Source organism: Chiloscyllium plagiosum, unplaced genomic scaffold (genome assembly GCF_037043375.1).
Source record: "Chiloscyllium plagiosum isolate Xiang-an unplaced genomic scaffold, Cpla_swu_hap1 HiC_scaffold_7, whole genome shotgun sequence".
Taxonomy (NCBI): domain Eukaryota; kingdom Metazoa; phylum Chordata; class Chondrichthyes; order Orectolobiformes; family Hemiscylliidae; genus Chiloscyllium; species Chiloscyllium plagiosum.
Genome location: NW_028270145.1, coordinates 49,512,341 through 49,520,402, shown reverse-complemented (window position 1 = coordinate 49,520,402; position 8,062 = coordinate 49,512,341). Strand labels below are relative to the sequence as shown.

Here is an 8,062-nt window from a genome sequence, read left to right as displayed (position 1 = left end):
GAAATCGTAGCAGGTCAGACAGCATCCATGGAGAGAAAGCAAGCTAGTGTTTTGAGTCTAGATGATTCTTCATCAGCATGATAGGTATAAGAGTTGCATGTTGAGGGTCTAACCAAAGTAACAAGTAATCCAAGACTTGACAAATTAATTAAGGTAGAGAGATAATAACAAGTTATCAAGGTGATGATGTCAAAACAGGACAATATGAAAGATTTTACATATGCACAACAGTGTGGTGGGGTTACATGTAGCACGACATGAACCAAAGATCACGTTTGAGACTGTCTTCATGGGTACAGAGCTTGGCTATCAGTTTCTGCTCCACGATTCTGCATTGTCCTGTGTCTTGAAGGCTGCTTTGAAGGACACTTACCCAAAGATCAGGGGCTGAATGTCCTTGACTGCTGAAGTGTTCCCTGACTGGAAGGGAACATTCCGGTCTAGTAATTGCTGCACGGTGTCCATTCATCCGTTGTCATAGCATCTGCATGGTCTCGCCAATATAACATGCCTGGGGCATCCTTTCCTGCAGTGTATGAAGTAAACAATATTGGCCATGTTGCAAGAGGATGTACTGTGTCTGTGGTGGGTGGTGTTCCCATGTGTGATGGTAGTATCCATGTCAATGATCTGACATGTCTTGCAGAGGTTTCCATGGCAGGGCTGTGTAGTGTTGTGGTCACTGTTGTCCTGGAGGCTGGACAGTTTGCTGCGAACAATGGTCTGTTTAAGGTTTGGTGGCTGTTTGAAGGTGAGTAGAGGAGGTGTAGGGATGCTTGGCAAGATGATCGTCATCATCAATGATATGCCGAAGGCTGCAAAGGATGTGTAGTCTCTCCACTCCAGAGAGGTACTGGACTGGAAGGGTACTCTACTGGTTGTGTCCCATTCTGGATCAGTGGTGCTGGAAGAGCACAGCAATTCAGGCAGCATCCAACGAGCAGCGAAATCGACATTTCGGGCAAAAGCCCTTCATCAGGAATAAAGGCAGAGAGCCGGAAGCGTGGAGAGATAAGCAAGGGGAGGGTGGGGGTGGGGAGAGAGTAGCATAGAGTATAATGGGTGAGTGGGGGAGGAGATGAAGGTGATAGGTCAGGGAGGAGAGGGTGGAGTGGATAGGTGGAAAAGGAGGTAGGCAGGTCGGACAAGTCCGGACAAGTCAAGGGGACAGTGCGGAGCTGGAAGTTTGAAACTAGGATGAGGTGGGGGAAGGGGAAATGAGGAAGCTGTTGAAGTCCACATTGATGCCCTGGGGTTGAAGTGTTTCGAGGCGGATGATGAGGCGTTCTTCCTCCAGGCGTCTGGTGGTGAGGGAGCGGCGGTGAAGGAGGCCCAGGACCTCCATGTCCTCGGCAGATTGGGAGGGGAAGTTGAAATGTTGGGCCACGGGGCGGTGTGGTTGATTGGTGCGGGTGTCTCGGAGATGTTCCCTAAAGCGCTCTGCTAGGAGGCGCCCAGTCTCCCCAATGTAGAGGAGACCGCATCGGGAGCAACGGATACAATAAATGATATTAGTGGATGTGCAGGTAAAACTTTGATGGATGTGGAAGGCTCCTTTAGGGCTTTGGATAGAGGTGAGGGAGGAGGTGTGGGCACAGGTTTTACAGTTCCTGCGGTGGCAGGGGAAAGTGCCAGGATGGGAGGGTGGGTCGTAGGGGGGCGTGGACCTGACCAGGTAGTCACGGAGGGAACGATCTTTGCGGAAGGCGGAAAGGGGTGGGGAGGGAAATATATCCCTGGTGGTGGAGTCTTTTTGGAGGTGGCGGAAATGTCGGCGGATGATTTGGTGTATGCGAAGGTTGGTAGGGTGGAAGGTGAGCACCAGGGGCGTTCTGTCCTTGTTACGGTTGGAGGGGTGGAGTCTGAGGGCGGAGGTGCGGGATGTGGATGAGATGCGTTGGAGGGCATCTTTAACCACGTGGGAAGGGAAATTGCGGTCTCTAAAGAAGGAGGCCATCTGGTATGTTCTGTGGTGGAACTGGTGCTCCTGGGAGCAGATACGGTGGAGGCGGAGGAATTGGGAATACGGGATGGCATTTTTGCAAGAGGTAGGGTGGGAAGAGGTGTAATCCAAGTAGTTGTGGGAGTCGGTGGGTTTGTAAAAAATGTCAGTGTCAAGTCGGTCGTCACTAATAGAGATGGAGAGGTCCAGGAAGGGGAGGGAGGTGTCAGAGATGGTCCAGGTAAATTTAAGGTCAGGGTGGAATGTGTGGTGAAGTTGATGAATTGCTCAATCTCCTCGCGGGAGCACGAGGTGACGCCAATGCAGTCATCAATGTAGCGGAGGAAGAGGTGGGGAGTGGTGCCAGTGTAATTACGGAAGATCAACTGTTCTATGTAGCCAACAAAGAGACAGGCATAGCTGGGGCCCATACGTGTGCCCATGGCTACCCCTTTGGTCTGGAGGAAGTGGGAGGATTCAAAGGAGAAATTGTTAAGGGTGAGGACCAGTTCGGCCAAACGAATGAGAGTGTCGGTGGAAGGGTACTGTTGGGGACATCTGGAGACGAAAAAACTGAGGGCTTAGATTAGATTAGATTAGATTACTTACAGTGTGGAAACAGGCCCTTCGGCCCAACAAGTCCACACTGACCCGTCGAAGCGCAACCCACCCATACCGCTACATTTACCCCTTACCTAACACTACGGACAATTTAGCATGGCCAAATCACCTGACCTGCACATCTTTGGACTGTGGGAGGAAACCGGAGCACCTGGAGGAAACCCACGCAGACACGGGGAGAACGTGCAAACTCCACACAGTCAGTCGCCTGAGGTGGGAATTGAACCCAGGTCTCTGGCGCTGTGAGGCAGCAGTGCTAACCACTGTGCCACCGTGCTGCCCGCTTGGAGGCCCTGGTCATGGCGGATGGAGGTGTAAAGGGATTGGATATCCATGGTAAAGATGAGGCGTTGGGGGCCGGGGAAATGGAAGTCTTGGAGTAGGTAGAGGGCGTGGGTGGTGTCTCGAACGTATGTGGGGAGTTCCTGGAATAGGGCGGATAGGACAGTGTCGAGGTAGGTAGAGATGAATTCAGTGGGGCAGGAGCATGCTGAGACAATGGGTCGGCCAGGGTGGTCAGGCTTGTGGATCTTGGGAAGGAGGTAGAACCGGGCAGTCCGGGGTTACCTATCCTCTGAGGAGGTCATTGTGGTTTGTCGCTATGGCATATTGGAACTGTCGAAGTATTAGTTGAATGACATATCCCATTCGTAAGAGGGTGTCTTTCAGCATCTGTAGGTGTCCACATTTGAGCTGATACTGGGTATACACAGGGCTTTTCCATAGGGGATGGTTTCTTTAATATGTTTAGAATGGAATCATGAGAAGTGCAACATCATGAGGTTATCTGTAGGCTTGTGTTAGAGTGAGGTACTGAGATGTCTGTCCTTAACGGAGATGCATCTAAGAATGAAATCAATTCTGAAGAGTAGTCCACACTAAGTCAGATGGTGGTACGAAACTTGTTGATATTGTTGTATAGTCATTTCAGTGATTCCTTGTGGTGAGTCCAAATGATGAAAATGTCACCAATGTATCTGGTGTAAGACGTCGGTCCGAGGTCCTGTGCAGTGAAGCAGTCTTGCTCAAACTTGTGCATGAAAATGTTGGCATAATGGGGTGCAAATTTGATCCCTATGGCTGTTCTGTGTGTCTGGATAAAAGACCTGCTTGTCGAAGGCGAAGACATTGTAGTTGAGGATAAAGTGGATGAGTTGCAGGATTGTGCCTGGAGATTGGCAGTTGTCAGTGTTGAGTACTGAGGCTGTTGCTGGGGATGCTGGTGTTGAGAACCCCACCATACTATTCTGTGTTTGTAAAATCCTCTTTACTGTTCTGTTTCGACACCATTATCTTGATTACTTGCTATTATCTCTCTACCTTAATCAGTTTGTACAGTTTTTTTATTACGTCATTTTGGTTAGACACTCATCATGTGACTCTGATACCTACTCATGTTATTCCAGCCATTTGGTTTGACTCTAGCGCTGTCTTATTTTTGATTATGTGTAATTCTCTCTCTGCATTAATTAATCAATTCCTCGGTCATCCCTTCACTTGCTATTCAGCTGCTGACACTTTACTCATGCCTTTTGACAATAATTATTCAGTCTGATGACACTCCACTCACCCTATTTGTACTTATCTGTTGACACTCTTAATTACTTGGAATTGTCTTGCCATTTTCTCTCTATCTATATATTCTATGCCTGTGCTCTTCCCTCCACTCCACCTGATGAAGAAGCAATGCTCTGAAAGCTTGTGATTTCAAAAAAACCTGTTGGATTATAACCTGGTGTCGTGTGACTTCTGACTTTGTCCAGATTACCTCTTCTTCAGATGAGACCCAGTGCTTCCACCACCTCAGGCTCACCACACTTTCTAATGAAGATATTGAGGTCAATGAATGGATCACACATGAGGCTAAGCCATTGTTTGATATGCCATCCAAAAGGACTGAGAGAGAAGTGTTGAGAAGAAAGACATTGAACAATCACAAGGCTGACTGGAATGACGTTCCAATTGGACCAGGGCATTCCTCCGAAATCAGAAATAACGCACAGGATTAGTGGGACCGTGAACCCCAAACAGTCATCAAGCAGCTGGCAGTCAGACACAAGTTCAGAATCCTGGAGAGTGCTATGTGTTGCGAATCCAGGGGGTACACCCAGTGTGAGCAGGCTTACTCCACCCTGGAAGCAGCAACTGAAGTAACAGGCGCCACTGATCATGGAGGTCTTGGAGACCTGACCCCCTCTAAACCCCAAAGTGGGTGATCCACCACAGAGTCTGATTCCTTTGGAAGGTAACAGTACAAGTAAGAAGCTGAGTAGACCCTCTCACGCAAATACAGGATTTCACTCCAATCTTTAGCGTTTGTATTTATCAGCAATGCTAGGTGAAAATGCTGCCACTCATATGGACTTGAACATTTGACCATCATGGCACAATTGAACCTGCTAATCACACGACGGCTGACAAATGGTCACTGTGTGCCACATGTAGTTATTGGGACAAGGAGCTTCAAGCAGTGCAGTGTGGAGCTGCAGGTGAGGGAGGGGGTTACGCAGGGGAGCTCAAGCCAGGGCCTTCAGCATCATTTGATGATGCTGGGGGGGGCAGGTGGAGTTCACCAAATTCTATATGGCTACAAAGCCATGTTCATCAAATGAATGACGAATGAATGCCCAAAGGTCCTCTATGTAGTGAGTTGGCCGCTGGGTCCCAATTTCCTGGGTGTATATATCTCTGCTACAAGGACGGCTGCAAGTGAGATATGAAAATGACAACACTGACACTGGCAACCTGGAAGACAGTGGTTACCTTCAAGGTTGACTGTTTGAAAGTCAATTGGAGGAGGCAAGCAGAAATTGAAAGCTCAGCTTCCCAAGGAAAGGACCCAGGGAAAACACAATTGAGTGAATCGTGCACCTTCTAAGCCCATTCTTCTCCTCTTCAGCAAACGTGGCAGAGAAAGTCATGCAGACATTCTGAAAAACACCAGGTAATGCTTAACACAGAGTTCACCACCACAGAAAAAAAAATCTTCTTCTGAGATGGATAGATGCCACAAACATTTAGTCACCCTAAGTTAACATTTGGTGGGTGGCACAGTGGCACAGTGGTTAGCACTGCTGCCTCGCAGCGCCAGAGACCTGGGTTCAATTCCTGCCTCAGGCGACTCTCTGTGTGGAGTTTGCGTGGGTTTCCTCCCACAATCCAAAAATGTGCAGGTTAGGTGAATTGGCCACGCTAAATTGCCTGTAGTGTTAGGTGAAGGGGTAAATGTAGGAGATTGGGTCTGGGTGGGTTACGCTTCGGTGGGTCGGTGTGGACTTGTTGGGCCAAAGGGCCTGTTTCCCCCACTGTAAGTAATCTAATTTCTGAATTAATCTATTGGTTTAATATGAAATAATTGCTTGGCATTTCTGATTCTCCCTGGCAATAAATTCAGACCACTAGATAGACCCTGATTTTACAATTTGGTATGTGTTGCATCTGCTTTTCAGGCAAATTGACTATGGGACAGCCAGATATATTTGTCCAATTTGCTCAGATCTATTGGCATCCCTGCTAAATTCATGGGGCTTATTGTTTTAAATATCTCAGGCAAATACCTAAAACAGACATTCTGCACCTTGAGCATGTTAGAAACATAGAAAATAGGAGCAGGAGCAGGCCATTTGGCCCTTCAAACCTTTTCCAGCATTCAATGTGATCATGGGAAGGATCATGAGAAGGATCCCTTTACTGAGTTACTATTCAATGAGGAAAACAGGTATTCGGCTAAAACAAAAGTAAAGTGTTGGAGAAATTCAGCAGCATCAGTGGAGAGAGAAGTAGAGTTAATGTTTTGAGTCCAGTGACTCTTGAGTTATATTTACCAACTGCCCAATTGAAGGTGAGCTTAAAAAGATTTTATTTTTAAAAAAGCTCGCCTGCAGCCAAGATGAAAGCTGAGTTCTCCGAAGCTCAATAATGGCTGAATCGCTGACCCCTACCCTCATCCCCTCCACTCACACCAACCTCCTCCTAGTGGGTGGCACGGTGGCACAGTGGTTAGTACTGCTGCCCCAGAGACCCAGCTTCAATTCCCACCTCAGGCAACTGTCTGTATGGAGTTTGCACATTCTACCCATGTCTGCGTGGGTTTCCTCCGGGTGCTCCGGTTTCCTCCCACAGACCAAAAATGTGCAGGTTAGGTGAATTGGCCATGCTAAATTGCCCATAGTGTTAGGTGAAAGGGCAAATGTAGGGGAATGGGTCTGGGTGTGTTTCTCTTCAAAGGGTCAGTATGGAGTTGTTGGGCCAAAGGGCCTGTTTCCACACTGTAAGTAATCTAATCTAATCTAGTACTGTTAATGAGGTAAGTGGTCAAAATTGCATTTTCACATCGAGCAAGCTGAGTATAGGGGCATAACAAGCACGATCACATCAGCCTAGCATACAGATGAGATTTCAGGACCAATGCAATTATTCTTTTGGTTGGAACGTGCAGTGCTCATACAATGCTGAATCTGAACCCACAGAAAAACTCTGACAAATTACTACCCTCTTGATTCCCACAGAATTAATGGTTGCAATTTCAAAATCTTGCAATTGTATAAAATTATTGGAAGTTTTAGTTTTGAACATGAAAGTATACCATATTAATGCTAAGGTGTGTTTTTATATTTTTGCCTTGTACTACAAAACCATTTCAGGTCTGACTAACCATCACAGCTAGTTAAAAGACAGAGATACCCGATCGTCCCCAACTACGTGCATTAAGTGCCCCCTGCTGCCTGTATGTGGATGTTTCTATTTTCCACACAAGGCAATCTTTGTAAGATTGTTACTTCCACTCTAAATTATGGGCAGGTTCCCAGATTCGTTACAAATTTGATTGTGACTATCCAAGTTAATTTCATTTAGGATTAGCACAGAGAGAGACAGGAAACTTCTGTCTTAGTACTGTAGTCTGGACTGGATCTTAATGTAAAATTCAGAACAGTAAGGTAAGTATTCCAACAAAATACACCATTATGAACAGATAAGGTTTGTTATTTCATATCCTTCATACATACAATTAGATCATTTAAAATTTATAAATACATACAACTTCAAACGATTAAAATGAAGAGCTTAAATTTGTCTCCTTTTGTAGTCAAGTTAGAGAGGCAGCAATTTACCTGTTTTCAGACCCAGAATCTACTGTGTAGGCACTAGATTCCACCCAAACTTGAGTCTGGAGGCACATTGCACTAAAATTAGTGCAATCCCAGCATCTGTATTTCTATGAGAACTGTGTTTAGTTCACTTCTTGAATTTTGGCTTGTTTGCATTAACAACAGCAGCCCGAAGGCAGTGATGATGATATTATAGACTGAAGGAAGCATTCTTGCCTGAATCTACACAAATGATTTTGCTTTTAAGTTTTTTTAAGAAATTGATTTATTTTGCTGGAAGCAACAATAGTTCAAGCACAGCAAGTTCCCATTTCTATCACATTTTTTGATAACAATCCTTATATTGTTGATATTGAAATCACACAATATCATTGCCAATTGACTGGATGCA

General features: G+C 46.2%; 1 pseudogene; it reads right to left on the bottom strand.

Annotated features, from left to right (window-relative positions):
• Positions 1 to 241: 241 nt before the first annotated feature.
• On the bottom strand, positions 242 to 889 carry LOC148149608 (uncharacterized; annotated as a pseudogene).
• Between the last annotated feature and the right edge of the window lie 7,173 nt (positions 890 to 8,062).